Here is a 21,550-nt window from a genome sequence, read left to right on the forward strand (position 1 = left end):
TGTGTAACCCCACACACTACTGGATAGAATCCCTGACACACTGTGTAACCCCACACACTTCTGGATGGGCCCTGATAGACTGTGTAACCCCACACACCCCTGACAGCGTTCTGACACACTGTGTAACCCCACACACTCCTAAATAGTGTCCCTGACACACTGTTTAACCCCACACACTCCTGGATGTCCCTGACACACTGTGTAACCCCACACACTCCTGGATAGAGTCCCTGACACAATTTGTAACCCCAGACACTCCTGGATAGTGTCCCTGACACACTGTGTAACCCCACACACTCCTAAATAGTGTCCCTGACACACTGTTTAACCCCACACACTCCTGGATGTCCCTGACACACTGTGTAACCCCACACACTCCTGGATAGAGTCCCTGACACACTTTGTAACCCCAGACACTCCTGGATAGTGTCCCTGACACACTGTGTAACCCCACACACTCCTGGATGTCCCTGTCACACTGTGTAACCCCACACACTCCTGGATAGAGTCCCTGACACACTGTGTAACCCCACACACTTCTGGATGTCCCTGACACACTGTGTAACCCCACACACTCCTGGATAGAGTCCCTGACACACTGTGTAACCCCACACACTCCTCGACAGAGTCCCTGACACACTGTGTAACCCCACACACTCCTGGATAGAGTCCCTGACAAAATCTTTAACCCCACACACTCCTGGAAGGGCCCTGATAGACTGTGTAACGCCACACACTCCTGGCAGCGTTCTGACACACTGTGTAACCCCACACACTCCTAAATAGTGTCCCTGACACACTGTGTAACCCCACACACTCCTGGATGTCCTTGACACACTGTTTATCCCCACACACTCCTGGATGTCCCTGACACACTGTGTAACCCCACACACTCCTGGATGTCCCTGACACACTGTGTAACCCCACACACTCCTGGATAGTGTCCCTGACACACTGTAACCCCACACACTCCTGGATAGAGTACCTGACACACTGTGTAACCTCACACACTCCTGGATGGGCCCTGACACACTGTGTAACCCCACACACACCTGGATGGGCCCTGACACACTGTGTAACCCCACACACTCCTGGATGTCCGTGACACACTGTGTAACCCCACACACTCCTGGATAGAATCCCTGACACACTGTGTGACCCCACACACTTCTGGATAGTGTCCCTGACACACTGTGTAACCCCACACACTCCTGGATAGAGTCCCTGACACACTGTGTAACCCCACACACTCCTGGATGTCCTTGACACACTGTGTATCCCCACACACTCCTGGATGTCCCTGACACACTGTGTAACCCCACACACTCCTGGATGTCCCTGACACACTGTGTAACCCCACACACTCCTGGATGTCCCTGACACACTGTGTAACCCCACACACTCCTGGATAGAGTCCCTGACACACTGTGCAACCCCACACACTCCTGGATGTCCGTGACACACTGTGTAACCCCACACACTCCTGGATAGAATCCCTGACACACTGTGTGACCCCACACACTCCTCGATAGTGTCCCTGACACACTGTGTAACCCCACACACTCCTGGATGTCCCTGACACACTGTGTAACCCCACACACTCCTGGATAGTGTCCCTGACACACTGTGTAACCCCACACACTCCTGGATGGAGTCCCTGACACACTGTGTAACCCCACACACTCCTGGATGTCCGTGACACACTGTGTAACCCCACACACTCCTGGATAGAATCCCAGACACACTGTGTGACCCCACACACTTCTGGATAGTGTCCCTGACACACTGTGTAACCCCACACACTCCTGGATGTCTGTGACACACTGTGTAACCCCACACACTCCTGGATAGAGTCCCTGACACACTGTGTAACGCCACACACTCCTGGATGGGCGCTGACACACTGTGTAACCCCACACACTCCTGGATGTCCCTGACACACTGTGTAACCCCACACACTACTGGATGGGCCCTGATAGACTGTGTAACCCCACACACCCCTGGCAGCGTTCTGACACACTGTGTAACCCCACACACTCCTGGATGTCCCTGACACACTGTGTAACCCCACACACTCCTGGATGTCCCTGACACACTGTGTAACCCCACACACTCCTGGATAGAGTCCCTGACACACTTTGTAACCCCAGACACTCCTGGATAGTGTCCCTGACACACTGTGTAACCCCACACAATCCTGGATGTCCCTGACACACTGTGTAACCCCACACACTCCTGGATAGAGTCCCTGACACACTGTGTAACCCCACACACTTCTGGATGTCCCTGACACACTGTGTAACCCCACACACTCCTGGATAGAGTCCCTGACATACTGTGTAACCCCACACACTCCTCGATAGAGTCCCTGACACACTGTGTAACCCCACACACTCCTGGATGTCCTTGACACATTGTGTAACCCCACACACTCCTGGATGTCCCTGACACACTGTGTAACCCCACACACTCCTGGATGTCCCTGACACACTGTGTAACCCCACACACTCCTGGAGTGTCCCTGACACACTGTAACCCCACACACTCCTGGATGTCCCTGACACACTGTGTAACCCCACACACTCCTGGATAGTGTCCCTGACACACTGTGTAACCGCACACACTCCTGGATCGGCCCTGACACACTGTGTAACCCCACACACTCCTGGATAGAGTCCCTGACACACTGTGTAACCCCACACACTCCTGGATAGAGTCCCTGACACACTGTGTAACCCCACACACTCCTGGATAGAGTACCTGACACACTGTGTAACCCCACACACTCCTGGATGGGCCCTGACACACTGTGTAACCCCACACACTCCTGGATGGGCCCTGACACACTGTGTAACCCCACACACTCCTGGATGTCCGTGACACACTGTGTAACCCCACACACTCCTGGATAGAATCCCTGACACACTGTGTGACCCCACACACTTCTGGATAGTGTCCCTGACACACTGTGTAACCCCACACACTCCTGGATAGAGTCCCTGACACACTGTGTAACCCCACACACTCCTGGATGTCCCTGACACACTGTGTATCCCCACACACTCCTGGATGTCCCTGACACGCTGTGTAACCCCACACACTCCTGGATGGGCCCTGACACATTGTAACCCCACACACTACTGGATAGAGTCCCTGACACACTGTGTAACCCCACACACTCCTGGATAGAGTCCCTGACACACTGTGTAACCCCACACACTCCTGGATGTCCCTGACACACTGTAACCCCACAAACTCCTGGATAGAGTCCCTGACACACTGTGTAACCCCACACACTCCTGGATAGAGTCCCTGACACACTGTGTAACCCCACACACTCCTGGATAGTGTCCCTGACACACTGTGTAACCCCACACACTCCTGGATAGAGTCCCTGACACACTGTGTAACCCCACACACTTCTGGATGGGCCCTGATAGACTGTGTAACCCCACACACCCCTGGCAGCGTTCTGACACACTGTGTAACCCCACACACTACTAAATAGTGTCCCTGACACACTGTTTAACCCCACACACTCCTGGATGTCCCTGACACACTGTGTAACCCCACACACTCCTGGATAGAGTCCCTGACACAATTTGTAACCCCAGACACTCCTGGATAGTGTCCCTGACACACTGTGTAACCCCACACACTCCTAAATAGTGTCCCTGACACACTGTTTAACCCCACACACTCCTGGATGTCCCTGACACACTGTGTAACCCCACACACTCCTGGATAGAGTCCCTGACACAATTTGTAACCCCAGACACTCCTGGATAGTGTCCCTGACACACTGTGTAACCCCACACACTCCTGGATGTCCCTGACACACTGTGTAACCCCACACACTCCTGGATAGAGTCCCTGACTCACTGTGTAACCCCACACACTTCTGGATGTCCCTGACAAACTGTGTAACCCCACACACTCCTGGCTAGAGTCCCTGACACACTGTGTAACGCCACACACTCCTGGATAGAGTCCCTGACACACTGTGTAACCCCACACACTCCTGGATAGAGTCCCTGACAAAATGTGTAACCCCACACACTCCTGGAAGGGCCCTGATAGACTGTGTAACCCCACACACTCCTGGCAGCGTTCTGACACACTGTGTAACCCCACACACTCCTAAATAGTGTCCCTGACACACTGTGTAACCCCACACACTCCTGGATGTCCTTGACACACTGTTTATCCCCACACACTCCTGGATGTCCCTGACACACTGTGTAACCCCACACACTCCTGGATGTCCCTGACACACTGTGTAACCCCACACAACTCCTGGATAGTGTCCCTGACACACTGTAACCCCACACACTCCTGGATAGAGTACCTGACACACTGTGTAACCCCACACACTCCTGGATGGGCCCTGACACACTGTGTAACCCCACACACTCCTGGATGGGCCCTGACACACTGTGTAACCCCACACACTCCTGGATAGAGTCCCTGACACACTGTGTAACCCCACACACTCCTGGATGTCCTTGACACACTGTGTATCCCCACACACTCCTGGATGTCCCTGACACACTGTGTAACCCCACACACTCCTGGATGTCCCTGACACACTGTGTAACCCCACACACTCCTGGATGTCCCTGACACACTGTGTAACCCCACACACTCCTGGATAGAGTCCCTGACACACTGTGTAACCCCACACACTCCTGGATGGAGTCCCTGACACACTGTGTAACCCCACACACTCCTGGATAGTGTCCCTGACACACTGTGTAACCCCACACACTCCTGGATGTCCGTGACACACTGTGTAACCCCACACACTCCTGGAGAGAATCCCTGACACACTGTGTGACCCCACACACTCCTGGATAGTGTCCCTGACACACTGTAACCCCACACACTCCTGGATAGAGTCCCTGACACACTGTGTAACCGCACACACTCCTGGATCGGCCCTGACACACTGTGTAACCCCACACACTCCTCGATAGTGTCCCTGACACACTGTGTAACCCCACACACTCCTGGATGTCCCTGACACACTGTGTAACCCCACACACTCCTGGATAGTGTCCCTGACACACTGTGTAACCCCACACACTCCTGGATGGAGTCCCTGACACACTGTGTAACCCCACACACTCCTGGATGTCCGTGACACACTGTGTAACCCCACACACTCCTGGATAGACTCCCAGACACACTGTGTGACCCCACACACTTCTGGATAGTGTCCCTGACACACTGTGTAACCCCACACACTCCTGGATGTCTGTGACACACTGTGTAACCCCACACACTCCTGGATAGAGTCCCTGACACACTGTGTAACGCCACACACTCCTGGATGGGCGCTGACACACTGTGTAACCCCACACACTCCTGGATGGGCCCTGACACACTGTGTAACCCCACACACTACTGGATGGGCCCTGATAGACTGTGTAACCCCACACACTCCTGGCAGCGTTCTGACACACTGTGTAACCCCACACACTCCTAAATAGTGTCCCTGACACACTGTGTAACCCCACACACTCCTGGATGTCCCTGACACACTGTGTAACCCCACACACTCCTGGATAGAGTCCCTGACACACTTTGTAACCCCAGACACTCCTGGATAGTGTCCCTGACACACTGTGTAACCCCACACAATCCTGGATGTCCCTGACACACTGTGTAACCCCACACACTCCTGGATAGAGTCCCTGACACACTGTGTAACCCCACACACTTCTGGATGTCCCTGACACACTGTGTAACCCCACACACTCCTGGATAGAGTCCCTGACATACTGTGTAACCCCACACACTCCTCGATAGAGTCCCTGACACACTGTGTAACCCCACACACTCCTGGATGTCCTTGACACATTGTGTAACCCCACACACTCCTGGATGTCCCTGACACACTGTGTAACCCCACACACTCCTGGATGTCCCTGACACACTGTGTAACCCCACACACTCCTGGAGTGTCCCTGACACACTGTAACCCCACACACTCCTGGATGTCCCTGACACACTGTGTAACCCCACACACTCCTGGATAGTGTCCCTGACACACTGTGTAACCGCACACACTCCTGGATGTCCCTGGCACACTGTGTAACCCCACACACTCCTGGATAGAGTCCCTGACACACTGTGTAACCCCACACACTCCTGGATAGAGTCCCTGACACACTGTGTAACCCCACACACTCCTGGATAGAGTACCTGACACACTGTGTAACCCCACACACTCCTGGATGGGCCCTGACACACTGTGTAACCCCACACACTCCTGGATGGGCCCTGACACACTGTGTAACCCCACACACTCCTGGATGTCCGTGACACACTGTGTAACCCCACACACTCCTGGATAGAATCCCTGACACACTGTGTAACACCACACACTCCTGGATAGAGTCCCTGACACACTGTGTAACCCCACACACTCCTGGATAGAGTCCCTGACACACTGTGTAACCCCACACACTCCTGGATGTCCCTGACACACTGTAACCCACACACTCCTGGATGTCCCTGACACACTTTGTAACCCACGCACACCTGGATGGTCCCTGACACATTGTAACCCACACACTCCTGGATAGAGTCCCTGACACACTGTGTAACCCCACACACTCCTGGATGTCCCTGACACACTGTGTAACCCACACACTCCTGGATGTCCCTGACACACTTTGTAACCCACGCACACCTGGATAGAGTCCTGACACACTGTGTAACCCCTACACACTCCTGGAAAGTGTCCCTGACACACTGTGTAACCCCACACACTCCTGGATAGAGTCCCTGACACACTGTGTAACCCCACACACTCCTGGATAGAGTCCCTGACACACTGTGTAACCCCACACACTTCTGGATGGGCCCCGATAGACTGTGTAACCCCACACACCCCTGGCAGCGTTCTGACACACTGTGTAACCCCACACACTCCTAAATAGTGTCCCTGACACACTGTTTAACCCCACACACTCCTGGATGTCCCTGACACACTGTGTAACCCCACACACTCCTGGATAGAGTCCCTGACACAATTTGTAACCCCAGACACTCCTGGATAGTGTCCCTGACACACTGTGTAACCCCACACACTCCTAAATAGTGTCCCTGACACACTGTTTAACCCCACACACTCCTGGATGTCCCTGACACACTGTGTAACCCCACACACTCCTGGATAGAGTCCCTGACACACTTTGTAACCCCAGACACTCCTGGATAGTGTCCCTGACACACTGTGTAACCCCACACACTCCTGGATGTCCCTGACACACTGTGTAACCCCACACACTCCTGGATAGAGTCCCTGACACACTGTGTAACCCCACACACTTCTGGATGTCCCTGACACACTGTGTAACCCCACACACTCCTGGATAGAGTCCCTGACACACTGTGTAACCCCACACACTCCTCGACAGAGTCCCTGACACACTGTGTAACCCCACACACTCCTGGATAGAGTCCCTGACAAAATGTTTAACCCCACACACTCCTGGAAGGGCCCTGATAGACTGTGTAACGCCACACACTCCTGGCAGCGTTCTGACACACTGTGTAACCCCACACACTCCTAAATAGTGTCCCTGACACACTGTGTAACCCCACACACTCCTGGATGTCCTTGACACACTGTTTATCCCCACACACTCCTGGATGTCCCTGACACACTGTGTAACCCCACACACTCCTGGATGTCCCTGACACACTGTGTAACCCCACACAACTCCTGGATAGTGTCCCTGACACACTGTAACCCCACACACTCCTGGATAGTGTCCCTGACACACTGTGTAACCCCACACACTCCTGGATGGGCCCTGACACACTGTGTAACCCCACACACTCCTGGATGGGCCCTGACACACTGTGTAACCCCACACACTCCTGGATAGAGTCCCTGACACACTGTGTAACCCCACACACTCCTGGATGTCCTTGACACACTGTGTATCCCCACACACTCCTGGATGTCCCTGACACACTGTGTAACCCCACACACTCCTGGATAGTGTCCCTGACACACTGTGTAACCCCACACACCTGGATGTCCCTGACACACTGTGTAACCCCACACATTCCTGGATAGAGTCCCTGACACACTGTGTAACCCCACACACTCCTGGATAGAGTCCCTGACACACTGTGTAACCCCACACACTCCTGGATAGAGTCCCTGACACACTGTGCAACCCCACACACTCCTGGATGTCCGTGACACACTGTGTAACCCCACACACTCCTGGAGAGAATCCCTGACACACTGTGTGACCCCACACACTCCTGGATAGTGTCCCTGACACACTGTAACCCCACACACTCCTGGATAGAGTCCCTGACACACTGTGTAACCGCACACACTCCTGGATCGGCCCTGACACACTGTGTAACCCCACACACTCCTGGATAGAGTCCCTGACACACTGTGTAACCCCACACACTCCTGGATAGAGTCCCTGACACACTGTGTAACCCCACACACTCCTGGATAGAGTACCTGACACACTGTGTAACCCCACACACTCCTGGATGGGCCCTGACACACTGTGTAACCCCACACACTCCTGGATGGGCCCTGACACACTGTGTAACCCCACACACTCCTGGATGTCCGTGACACACTGTGTAACCCCACACACTCCTGGATAGAATCCCTGACACACTGTGTGACCCCACACACTTCTGGGTAGTGTCCCTGTAAGTTATTTGGGCAAATCCTCCAAAATTATGGAAGAAATTGAATAAGCACATGGATATCTTAAAAGACAAATTTGCTGGCTGCAACGGAAAAAAACCCCCTCCAATACACATCAAGAATCAAACCCGTCTGGCCTGTGGACTTGGACATCACACAACGGTGTGAACAGGGAAGGCTGAGACGGAGATAACGAGATTCTCTTGGATACACAAAGGGAGGAACCAAGCCTCAGCAGACGGTGGTAAACAGGCCAGCACAAGCACAATCACCATCGGGGATGATAACGATCAGGCTGAGGGATCATGACATCAGCAAACCCCTTATCATCGGAAGCCTATTGTTCATGCCAGATCGAAACTGGGAAACATCAAAAGAACCCCTTCTATCCAGAGGACCACCTGGGGGTTTCAAAGGAAGCTCAGGTATAAAAGCCGAAGTCAAGCCAGAACTCTCTCTCTCTTCCTGCTCTTCCTGCTCTGCTGGACAGCTCGTGGGCCTGCATCGACTTCGCTGTGAGTATCCTGGTGACCTGGTGAATTTCCCGAAATAGGAGGTTGAGGGGAGAAAGGTCAAGGGGGAGTATGCTTGCAAGTAACTTGTGTTAAAGTAAGTTTTACGACGTGCCCGATAGTTTTCGTCCATAGTTTTAGTTTAAAGCATAAGTTTAGCCACGCATTGTGTAGTGTTGGTGAGATTCGATTTCTCATTGTTTAATAAAGCCTGTAAATTTTAGACTTGCTTTGAGTCCATCTTGGTTTCTGTTTTCTCTCATCGGCACACTCTGGTCAATTCAACCTTTTATCATATCCCACCATAATTCCGAGGTCTAGAACCTAGGGGAATCCTTTTGTGGAGTAAAGGGAAAAACAAAACCCCTACAGAATGGCGACCATGGCAGGACCTCGGTGGTTTGGGATATGTGATTTGTCAGAGGGGGTGAGAGAACGTAGCAAGATGGAGGAGAGAATCTCCTCTTATCTGTTTAAAAAGATCAATCTCACCAAACAATGGGTGATAGCACTGTTGAGAGCTGAGCAGCCCGCAGAAGCTGCAGCTCAATGGACGGAAAGCAAACTGTATAATAAAGGGCAGGAAAAGGCAGTTTGGCTAGCGTGCCTATCACAGCAGGTAGCCAATATGCAGAGACAGATAGATAGACTGGAAGAGCAACAGAGAGAAGCTAGGGCCAGCGCTGAAGAAAGCGCTAGAGAAGGGGAAGGGCTATCTGAGGAATGCAGTAAAGCCAGGCAGTGTATCTTGCAGGCGAGGGAAGTCCCACAGAAATGCCCAGGAATTCCTCCAATGCCAGGTGGTAGAGGCAAAGGAGAGGGAAAGGAACGCCCAGGAACTCCTGGCTCAGAGTACACAGAAGTGCAGGGAGCTGGAGGGAAAGTTCCAGGATATACAAGCAGCATACAGGGTGGCCCGTAGCGAGCTAGGCAATAGTGATCACGGGCCTTGCCAGGCGAGGATAGCGCAGCTGGAGGAGACTCTGTCCAAGACTAGGGGACGGGTTCACCTGGTAGGACCAGGGGGGTCCCCCGGGGGCAGAGGGCTTCCCTCAGCAGATGATTCCCCAGTGGCAAAGGGGAATAGACCGCCTCCTGAGGCGCCGGGGATAGGTCCGGGTCGGCAGGTGGGGTTCGGGTTGTCCGGGGAGGGACAGGCCCAAGGAGGGGCGGGAGAGCACCCTCAGTTAGCGGCTTCCGCGCCATGTGTAGCACACCACGAGGTGGTGGGGTTACCGATCATGGTGGGAGAGCCAGGGGTAAAGGGGCAACAGCCCAGAGTAGGGCAGATGTGCCCGGCACGGCAAAGGAAATATGGTCCCCCGGTAGGGCAGGCAGATAGGGGGCCATAGAGAGTGATATCATCATTCCCCATGGGGCACATGTGCTGAGGGGGATGGTGGCTCAGGTTCCCAAGTTAACCAGGGCAGGAGACCCGTCATTGCATTTTATGGAGGTGCAGCAGGCAGCCGACATAAACGATTGCGATGAGGTAGAACGGGTAAAGCTGCTACTGATGACCCTAGATTCATACCTATGCAAGGCAGTGACCTCCAGGGAAGGGGGAAGACCTGAAACATGGGTAGCGGCACAGACAGCGGTTCTGGAGGCCATGGGGTTGAATCAGGGTAGTCCTTTCACCAGGGTGGGGGAGACGGAGCAGCAGGTAGCTGAGTCCCCGGACATGTTCGCAGACAGGCTGTGGGCAGTGTATGAGGGAGCGTGTGGGATGCCTTTAGATAGGCAGAATTTAGATGGGAGAACAGCTCACTGGCTGAAGACTCTGGTGGCGAATTGCCTCCCGCGAGTTAGGGCAAGGGCCGAGCACTGGTTCGACCCAGCTGACCCAAACCTTAACGAGGCGGAGGTGATCAGGAAGCTCACCCTTGCGTACCGCAATGGAGAGAGAAGTGAGGAGAAGCCCTTTAAGGGCAAGGTGCACGAAATAGTACCGGCACCCCCCCAAAAGGAGGCAGTGGAACAGGAAGGCAGCCAGACCTCTTCCGAGATGAGGCTGGTGTGCTATGGGTGTGGGAAGCCCGGGCATTACAAGAGGGAGTGCAGAAACCCAAGTAGAGCAGTGGGGATAGGACCCCGGTAACGGCCAACCCAGCCCCGGAGGTAACAATAGATGTAAGAGATCTAATTACCTATTTGCAGTCAAAGGCGGGAGGATCCGGACAGGTAGCCATGGCAACAGGCCAGGGCACGCCCCATATCCGCACCCCCGGCACCTTTATGACTTCCAGCGAAACAGCCCACATTCCTATGCCCATTAGAGTATGGCCCATGTGGGAGACCCTGGGTCAAGATGGAGGTCCAGGATGTGGTCGGGAGTTACCTGCTGGACACAGGTGCTTCCAGTACTATTGTCCACATGGACAATCCCCGTACATCCCCTCTATCTAGTGGGGTACCTATAGTCTTGTCGGTTTTACGGGAAATGAGGAAGACGGGGTTTTTCTCTGTTCCCTTGTCCATTCAATTAGGAGCACTCCAGGCGCAGTGGAAATGCGTCCTGATGAGTTGGGAGCAGGGGGAAAGGGGATACTAGGCGCCGACTTTATAGTGGCCCACCAGGTCCTGGTGGACCTGAGGAACCACTGTTTGTGGGGCCATAGCAGGAGAAGGGGCTGAGAGAGAGAAGGAGTTAATGGTCATCGAGAGGGCATCAGAGAGAGGGGCTCTGTGTGTCGTGAAGCCCAGAGAGGGGTACGATCTAGAGGTCCTAGTGAGGCAGACCCCGACAGAGTATCGAGGCCATGTTAAGCGAAATTTGGCCGCATTCGCTACTCACAAGCACGACTGTGGAAGGGTCACAGGAACAGAGGTCAGGATAGACGGGGATCCCATGTCCCGACCGCAGAAACAGTATAGTTTTCCCCGAGAAGCGGAGGCTGACTTAGAAGTCGCCTGAGTTCACTGGTTAAGCAAAGCGTTTTGAGGCCCATAGCAACCCACGTGAACTCACCGCTCTGGCCTGTACGGAAGCCAGACAATTCCTGGAGGGCCACGGTAGATTATAGGGTCCTGAATAAGAATATCCGGCTGCGCACCAACTGTGGCAGCTGTAGCAGACCTATTAGCAGAAATTCCAGCGTCTGCATCTGTATTACGGTGCTAGACATCTCGAACGGTTTCTGGTCTATCCCAGTCAGGAAGGAAGACCAGTACAAATTTGCTTTTACATTCAAGGGGCAGCAGTACACGTGGAACTGTCTTCCCCAGGGTTCCACAATAGCCCCAGATTTTCCACCAATGTATGGCGGAATGTTTAAAGGAATTTAGTGAGCCCCACAAGATCGTCCAGTATGTGGACGATATTTTGCTATTCACAGACACCAGTGAGGAACATGGGCCCCTAGTAAATGAACTGCTGAAGCTGCTCTGTAAGAGCGGTTTAAAAATAAACCCAAGAAGGCACAGATAGGGTTACAAGAGGTAAAGTTCTTGGGAACTGACCTTAGGGGCCGGAGAAAGGGGTATCGATACAGCAAGAAGGCAGGCAGTGCAGGAACTCCCAGTCCCAATGGACGTGGGGGGGGTAAGCATTTCTGGGAGTCACGGGCTACTGCCGAGACTTATAGAGGACTATGCCGCGACCAACACTCTCTGCACCGGCTGCTACGCAAAGGGGTAGAGTGGGAGTGGGATGAGCAGTGCGAGTCGGCATCGTCCATTGAAGCGGGACCTGCAAAAGGCCCCAGCTCTGGGAGCCATTGACTACAGGGAGGAATTTTTCCTGGAGGTAGCCGAGCAGCGATGGCCTGAGCGCAGTGCTCCTCCAGGAACGGCACGGCAAGTTAAGGCCAGTGGTGTATTCCTCCAGAGTCCTCACAGAGGTAGAAAGGTCCTATTCAAACTGTGAGCGGCACCTGCTAGCCACATACTGGCAGTGAAGAAGGTACAGGTCTTCATAAGAATGTCCCCCATAACCCTCCTGACCACCATACCCAAACCCAGATGCTGCTGGACGGTCGGATTAAGGATGGGACCGTTAGCAGTGCGAGGATCACTCGCTGGACCCTTCTCCTTCCCAAATGGCCTTAGGGTTGAGAGGCTATGTGAGCCCAAGCTCGCAGCCAATTTGGTGTACCCAGGGGGCCACACCATTGCTCGTGGAAGGGGTATGGGAGGTGGACTTTGGGCTTAGAGCAGGGTTACATCCCACGGGTAGGGAAATATACGTGGACGGGTCCAGTTTCGTGTTCCGAGGGCATACGGCTCACGGGCTGTGGGATCTGGGACCCCGAGGCAGAGATAGCCCTAGCTCTTAAACTCCCACATACGTTAAGCGCCCAGCAGGCAGAGCTGGCGGCGGTAATGTACGTGGGTGACCCATCCCAAGCGTTTCCCCACTATACCCATATGTCAGACAGCATGTTCACATGCAATTCCTGCACGGAATATTTGGCCATCGGTCCCGCGAGGGTACACCTCATCAGGACGGGAAGCCCTGACCACTAAACCACTATTAGAGAGGATTGTAGCAGCGTAGGGAAGGGCGGGGATAGATATATCCATAAGGTGAAGGCCCATTCCAAAACGGAGCCACGGGGAAAGGGAAATCAGAGGGCGGATGGCTTGGCCAGGAAGGAGCCAGGAGTGGGAAAGCATGGGACCCCTATGAGGAAGGACAGGTAGCTGCAGCCAGGAGCAGCCTCGTGAAAAGGAGAGTGCGGGGAGTGGTTTTGGCTCCGGACCTGACCACGGTCCAGGCACAAGACCCTATTTAAAGGCTGCCTCAGCAGCCATTTGCAGGCAGGAGAAAACAGAGGGACCGTATGGGGGTAAAGACATGTCAGTGAAGGAAGGCATGTTATTCAAGGGAGATAAGTGGGTAGTGCCTTCCCTGTACAGAAGGGAATTTTTAAAACTAGCCCATGAGGGTCCAGGGGCAGGTCACCTGGGCCAGAGACCACATGGCAGCGAGTAGAGATGGCAGGATGGTGGCCAGGGCTCAGGGAAGATGTTCGCGACTTTTGTGCAAGCTGTCTGGTTTGCGCAGCAAACAACCCAGACCCCAGAAAAGGAAGGTTTCCATGGGACACATCGGGAGGGTGGAGGGGCCATGGCAGTCGATTCAAATCGACTACATCGGACCCCTTCAACCGCTCAAGGGGGTTACAAGTACTGCTTAGTCCTTGTGGATGTGTTCTCAAAATGGGTAGGGCCTTCCCTTGCAGAGCAGCCACCGCTATGGGTACGGCAAAAATCCTGTTAGGGAGGTGTTCACCAGGTGGGGACTCCCACAGTTCGTGGAGTCAGATCAGGGGAGCCATTTCACGGGACAGGTCATGCAGTCCCCCTTAGAATACTGGGCATCAGGCCAAGTGGCATGTGGCCTACCACCCCCAGTCCTCGGGTCCGGTAGAGCGGTTGAAACCGGCAATAAAGGAAAGGATAAGGAAGGAAAACAGGGGACTCACCAAACCGGTGGGTGGAGGTTTTACCCCTGGTCTTATGGGGATTCGGGACAGCCAGTCCAGGAGTACGGGGTACTCTCCCCATGAGCTTTGACGGGTCGGGTCATGAGAACGCCAATGCACATATGGTCCCAGCCCTAACAGAGGGACAGCTCAGGGAAGTGAACCGGGACAAGTTTGCCAAGAGGCTATTTGAAAACTTAGACAGGTTCACTGGCAGGCAGCCAGAAACATGGGGGCCCAGCACCAAAGAAACAAGCTACTGCTGGAGCCTCGCAGGCATTGCGAGTGGGCAGTGGGGGGAGACCAGGTAATGGTCAGGAGATATGCTAGGGTAGGGGTGTTTGAACCCTGTATGCGGGCCATACAACATAGTGGACAAAGCCAGTCCATGGTGTATGCCATTCAGCTTCCCCGTAGAGTCAAATGGTTCCACATCAACCAGTGTAAATTGTTTGACCCCACAAGGGCAGAAAAGTAAGAAAGGGGTACATGTCAGAGAACAGGATCAGAACAGACCCGGGTTGATGTGGAAACCGTAGGAGGCCAGGTAGTCCACAGGTAGTCAGCCTGAAGTAGCCGGCTGTGTTCCAGGGCGAGGACTGGAAGCAGCGGAGAAGGAGGCTGACTCCAGCCTCCGCAGGGCGTACGTAGACTGCCTAAGAGAGGCAGAACTAGCAGAAGCAGAGGAGATGGAGGTATCACTCTGTGTGGGAACCCCGGTCAGACGTAGGAGTGACAGGGTCCCAAACCCCCAGTAAGGTGGTCCCCATCCCTAATGAAACCTAGGGCTAGGCCGGCCCCGGAGGGCCGGAAGGAGAGTGGCCGAAACAGGGCACACGGAGTGCGGCTGGAGGGAGCCCAGTCTCCACAGGGAACGTAGGGGTAACTCAAAACCCCGTAGTGCAAAGGGAGGTGAGGGGCAGCAGCCTCGACAGGAGGAGTTCTGGCCTGCACGGGTGGGCCACCAGAGGGGTGGCCCCAGCGTGACGGGGACCAGTTATGAGTTGGCCACCCGGAGACGGGTGGCGTTGTATATAGCATGGTTTGTGTGTAAGTAGATGTAGTGTTTGGTAAATTAGATATAAGGTTTTGTATAGCTACAGGGGAGTACAGGGAAGCTCTATCCCTCTCCCGTCCCCTCTCTCTCTCCCTCGAGATAGGGCGGGGATGGGGTAAAAGGAGCCAATGAACATATTAAATTTCATTAGACTCTCTACCACTCTACCTGCTGTACTTGTGCTTGGCTTGGCCGTATTTATGTATAGTATTACTGATTAGATTGGACAGCATGCAAACAAAATATTGTCACAGTTTCTCAGTACATGTGACAATAATAAGTGTGGGCACAGTAGTGCAGCTGGTAGAACCACTGGCTCACGGCTCCGGAGACTCGGGTTCGTTTCTAACCACGGCCACCGTTAGTGTGGAGTTTGCATGTTTTTCCTATGACGGCGTGTGTTTCCTCCCACATCCCTATGGCATGCTGGCATGAACATCAATTGCCCTCTATAAATGTGCCCCTAATATGCAGAACGTGAGATAACATAAAACTAGTGTGAGCGGGTGATCGATTGATGATTGGCATGGACTCGCTGGGCCAAAGGGCCTGTTTGCATACTGTGCCTCTGAACTCTGAATGCTAAAGCTAAAGTGTGAGAATAAGTTGCGTTTAATGTCGCAACGGTGTATTCTGTCAAAAGGTTTAGCTGCCTCAAAAAGGCTGGCAGTATCATCAAAGACCCACACCATCCCGGCCACACACTCATCTCCCTGCTACCTTCAGGTAGAAGGTACAGGAGCCTGAAGACTGCAACATCCAGGTTTCAGGAATAGCTACTTCCCCACAGCCATCAGGCTATTAAACCTGGCTCGGACAAAACTCTGATTATTATGAACCCATTTTCTGTTATTTGCACTTTATTAGTTTATTTATTCATGTGTGTATATATTTATATTATGGTATATGGACACACTGATCTGCTTTGTAGTAAATGCCTACTATGTTCTGTGTGCTGAAGCAAAGCAAGAATTTCACTGTCCTATACAGGGACACATGACAATAAACTCACTTGAACTTGAACAATGTGTCCATCCAGAATCAAGAAGAGAATGCACCCGTGGGATTGAACAGTGGGAGAGGGACAATTGTTGTGAGTTAGCGCATTGTTTAGATGCCGCAGGGAATAAGTTACAGTAACAGCCTGGGGACCATTGTCAGGGCAAGTCGAGGATCACAGCCGGGTCTCCCTCCCTCCGTGCAGGGTGCGGGTAGAACCGGCTCGTGGCCTGACAGCAACCCGCTGATCGGAGCGCCTCATCTCCGTCATGTGGTCTGCCTTTTAGCAGAGTGGGGGGGGTGACAGCTATGGGTGGAGGGAAAACAGACACTTGATAATTCCCATTATTTTGATTCATCACAGCTCCTCCAATGTCTTCGATGATGGAGCTCCTGGAAAGGGTGATGATTGACAGCTGCTGGATTGACAAATCATTACCGCCAGAGGCTGGAAGAGGCGATTCAAGAGGCGGTGGAGAATGTCGTCTTCGTTCTAGCATACGAGAGATATTTCAGTGAGCAAGAGTACAAGGTAGGGAGAGGATTGGATGAGTGGGTAACTTCAGCTGATACTGAAATGTTTTCATGCACAAATATTGTGGGCGGAAGGGTCCATTCTTGTGCTGTCCTGCTTGTAATGAGTCCAGTCGCACACACGTCAATGTACAACACACGTTTATTAAAGTCCACTCTCTCACAGCATTCATCTGCATGGTGTTACAGTAACTAGCAGCTACTCACACTCATTACCAATAAACATAATATTACATAGTGACCAAGCAAAGATACTATAAACATAGTAAACACAACTTGTTCCCCCGCAACGATGATTACACTGCGAGAGGCATAACTGAAGTCGGGTCGAGTTTACTAAAATGGCGGAAGTTCCGCTCCGTGAGTACTACACGTCAGTCCATTGGAATTTACAGGAGTGGTCTATCTTGCTCCGTTCTAGTATCTTTGCTAATTACTTAAGCAGACTTCTGATAATATAAACCGCATAGTAGGTGGAGCTTCTATTAACAAGCACTACAATTGGTTAGTAAGAAGTAACCAACCTACACTTCTCTATAATTACAGCGCAGTCACAAAGAATATCCCGTAGAGCAGTTGACATTTAGAGCAGCGGATGCAATAGATGAGGTTGGAGGAGGTGCAGGTGAACCTCTGCCTCACCTGGAAAGACTGCTTGGGTCCTTGGATGGAATCGAGGGGGGAGGTAAAGCGACAAGTGTAGCATCTCCTGCGGTTGCAAGGGAAAGTGCCCGGGGAGGGGGTAATTTGGGTGGGAAGGGACCAGGTTGTTACGGAGGGAGCGGTCTCTGCGGAAAGCAGACAGGGGAGGAGATGGGAAGATGTGGCCAGTGGGGGATCCGTTGGAGGTGGCGAAAATGTCAGAGGATTATCTGTTGTATGTGACGGCTGGTAGGGTGGAAGGTGAGGACAAGGGGAACTCTGCCCTTGTTACGAGTGGGGGGTTGGGGAGTGAGAGCGGAATTACGGGGTATAGAAGAGACCCTGGTTAGAGCCTCATCTACAGTAGAAGAGGGGAACCCCCGTTCCCTGAAGAATGAGGACATCTCCGATGCCCCTGGCCTGGAATCCACCAGAGTCATGTTTAATCTTCTCTGCCAAATGGATACAGTTGTCACCATCAACCCGCAGAAAGAGCGGGGGCCGCTGATGATAAAGTCACATCTGGGATCCTACAGGTTACCCGCACCCCCCACCCCCCCCAGCTGCAATTCCCCCGTCCCCCACTGGAGGGCAGCACCGGATATCCGGCATCAGCAGCAGCAGCGCGTACCCGGGTCACGTGACAGCGGGCAGGGTCGCCTCTGATGTCACCGCCCGGCCGGCCCGGGAAGCGTTGGGGTTTAAAGGCGAGGGCGGCCGTTTAAAGGGGAGGGCGAGGAATCGGCCAACAATATTCCGGTCCCCACGGCGGTGACGTTTACACCCAGAGATGTTCACACGTCCACTCTCAGTCCGGGTCTGGAGTCCTGCAGCGACCTCAGTTCCTTCTTCCCAGTCGCACTGAACTTATTCACCCTCACCCTGAAACAGTTGAGGAATAAAATGGAAATAAACAGATGAAACAACAGGTCAATAACAGGGACTGGGGTTAATATTTCAACAACATTTACAGAACAAAATCACAGGAGAAAGAAACCCCCGCGGATGGATGGATCCCCTGATATTTGATCACATTAAACATTAACACAAACACTCACCCGATCAGCTCCAGACTCGGGAGGTTCAGTATGAGGCGGGGAGAGCGGGGACACATCGGTCTGTGAGGGAGTTTGTGTGTCAGGTACAGCTTCGTCAGTGAGGGCTTTGTACTGAGAGTGGAGACGAGATCCTCGGCCTCCAGAATCTGTGAGACCGACACTGCCCAGCTGGAGATGAGAGAGAGTGAGGGTGAGGGACACAGAGAGACAGGAGACAGTGCAAATCCCCAGTATTTATCAGTGACACAATTACTGATCATATTAATGTTTAGTGTCACACACCCAGTGAGTGTAAACACAATCTCTCACAGTCTGGGACTTACCCCAGTCTATGTATTTTACAGTCCGGGTGCCTCAGAGCCGCAGACACCAGTTTCACTCCGGAATTTCCCAGTTTATTCCCACTTAGGTCCAGCCACGTCACCGTGTGGTTTGTACTGAGAGCGGAGACGAGATCCTCGACTCCAGAATCTGTGAGACCGACACGTTGCAGCCTGGAGATGAGAGAGAGTGAGGGTGAGGGACACAGAGAGACAGGAGACGGTGCAAATCCCAGTGTTTATCAGTGACACAATTACTGATCATATTAATGTTCAGTGTCACACACCCAGTGAGTGTAAACACAATCTCTCACAGTCTGGGACTTACCACAGTCTCTGTATTTTACAGTCCGGGTTCCACAGAGCCGCAGACACCAGTTTCACTCCGGAATTTCCCAGTTTATTCCCACTTAGGTCCAGCCACGTAACCGTGTGGTTTGTACTGAGAGCGGAGACGAGATCCTCGGCTCCAGAATCTGTGAGACCGACACGTTGCAGCCTGGAGATGAGGAGAGAGTGAGCGTGAGGGACACAGAGAGACAGGAGACGGTGCAAATCCCCAGTGTTTATCAGTGACACAATTACTGATCATATTAATGTTCAGTGTCACACACCCAGTGAGTGTAAACACAATCTCTCACAGTCTGGGACTTACCGCAGTGTGTGTATTTTACAGTCCGGGTTCCTCAGAGCCGCAGACGCCAGTTTCACACCGGAATCTCCCAGGTCGTTGTCTCCCCAGTCTAAACACAAACAGACAGAGTAAGAAACAAGCTGATACACCGGCCGCCCGGCGAAGCTGTGATAGATAACTTCCCCCAAACAGATATTTCAGGAAACACCTCAGCACATTATTGTGGATGTGGTGTTTGGTGACTTTCACCATTTATTCTCATTCCCCGACCGACCGACAAATGTTCCCCGTGCAGAGAACGGCGGCAACGCGTGCGTGTGACCCGGGGGAAGGGGTCGATGACTGGTGACCCGGGGAGGGAGGGTAAAATAGGAGAGGTGCCCCCCTCCCCCACCCCGTGCACAGTGATGGCCGCTCGGCCCCATAGAAGGGGTGCTGGACGGAATAACAAAATAGTGGAACAATTTTACAGTTCAGCGTTAGCGACAAACGGACAGTTACCTCACGCACTGACACTTGTGCAGAGCCGGTCCCAGCCGCTGGAACCTTCACACTGAATGTGGCAGCTCTCCAGATCTAGGTCTTTGATTGTATCACAGAGCCTGATGGCATGAGACAGGACTGCACAGTCAATCGGGGTCAGTCCCAGTCCACTGAATGAAAGTTTTTCCACAGATCCCAGTGTCTGCTGAGCCAGTATAGGACTCTGAGACTCAAACAGGTAGTGCATCGTGTTCAGGAGCTCCTTTTACCAAACTCACTGCCTGTATTTCTAATCTGACGTTTAACCTCCCCCCTTCACCCAGTCACTCACTCGGCAGATTGTTTGATTAGGGAATTTACCCAGTAACTCCTCCAGGATCCAAGCTGCCCGTGGGGAGGAGAGACCAGCAACAAAACGGAGAAATATTTCAAATCGCCCGTCTGTCATGCCATGGGATTCAATGAGGAGTGTCGTGATATCCCCGCGATCTACAGTCAGGAATTGTGCGAGTGCGGCTACAAACTCTTGGATGGTGAGGTGCGGGAAGGTTGTATACCACGCTCCGGGCTGAATCCTCTCTCTCCAAAAGTTCCATCAAGAACCCGGACAGGAACTGGGAAGGCTGCAGATTGTATTTGATCAAATCTTCATCTGTGAACACAATCTTCTTCTCAGCCACTCCAGTGAAGGCCATTTGACCAAGCCTCAGTAACACCTCACGGAGGTTCTCAATCTCACGGCCGTGGTTTTTCAGGATGTTGTAAATAAAGTAGCAATATAGTTGTGTGATGGTCTTGGGAACTCGCTGCGGGTCCCGGTGTGTTTGTGTGAAGAAGGGGCCCAGTGTCAGGACAAGGATCCAGCAGTAGGAGGGGTTGTAACTCATGGTGTACAGGATCTCGTTCTCCTTCACATGTTTGAAAACAGCTGCTGCCACCGACTGATCTTCAAAACATCTGGTGAAATATTCCTTCCGTTCCTCACCATCAAATCCCAGGATTTCAGCCCGGACACTGATCTCTGCTTGTCCAGTAAATGTAACGCAGTGGGGCGGGTGGTGACTAGCACTGAACACCCTGGGAGCAGCTTGTGCTGGATTAAATTGTACATAATATCAGACACTTCACACCACCACTCGGGATCTGGGCACTGTGCTTAGGTTCTGTGTCTCTCCGACTGT

General features: G+C 52.9%; 1 protein-coding gene and 1 long non-coding RNA gene across 6 annotated transcripts in view; one reads left to right on the forward strand and one right to left on the reverse strand.

Moving 5' to 3' along the window:
• The window catches only part of LOC116969039 (ribonuclease inhibitor-like), a 451,987-nt gene that overhangs the window by 401,721 nt on the left and 28,716 nt on the right, over nucleotides 1-21,550 (forward strand). The gene's annotated exons all lie outside the window — the stretch shown is intronic.
• Nucleotides 7,421-20,583, reverse strand: LOC116969041. Of its 5 annotated transcripts, XR_004410592.1 has the most exons (6): nucleotides 20,388-20,583; nucleotides 19,908-19,995; nucleotides 19,581-19,751; nucleotides 19,396-19,426; nucleotides 18,933-19,069; nucleotides 18,438-18,756 (listed from the first exon to the last, which is right to left on the reverse strand). It is a non-coding gene; the product is annotated as an uncharacterized LOC116969041 (long non-coding RNA). The 5 variants fall into 5 exon arrangements; XR_004410595.1 differs by lacking the exons at nucleotides 18,438-18,756; nucleotides 18,933-19,069; nucleotides 19,396-19,426; nucleotides 19,581-19,751 and adding exons at nucleotides 7,421-7,432; nucleotides 16,841-16,843 and having other exon boundaries at nucleotides 20,388-20,577; XR_004410593.1 differs by lacking the exons at nucleotides 18,438-18,756; nucleotides 19,581-19,751 and having other exon boundaries at nucleotides 19,002-19,069.

This window comes from Amblyraja radiata (assembly GCF_010909765.2).
Source record: "Amblyraja radiata isolate CabotCenter1 chromosome 42 unlocalized genomic scaffold, sAmbRad1.1.pri SUPER_42_unloc_2, whole genome shotgun sequence".
In the NCBI taxonomy this organism is placed as follows: domain Eukaryota; kingdom Metazoa; phylum Chordata; class Chondrichthyes; order Rajiformes; family Rajidae; genus Amblyraja; species Amblyraja radiata.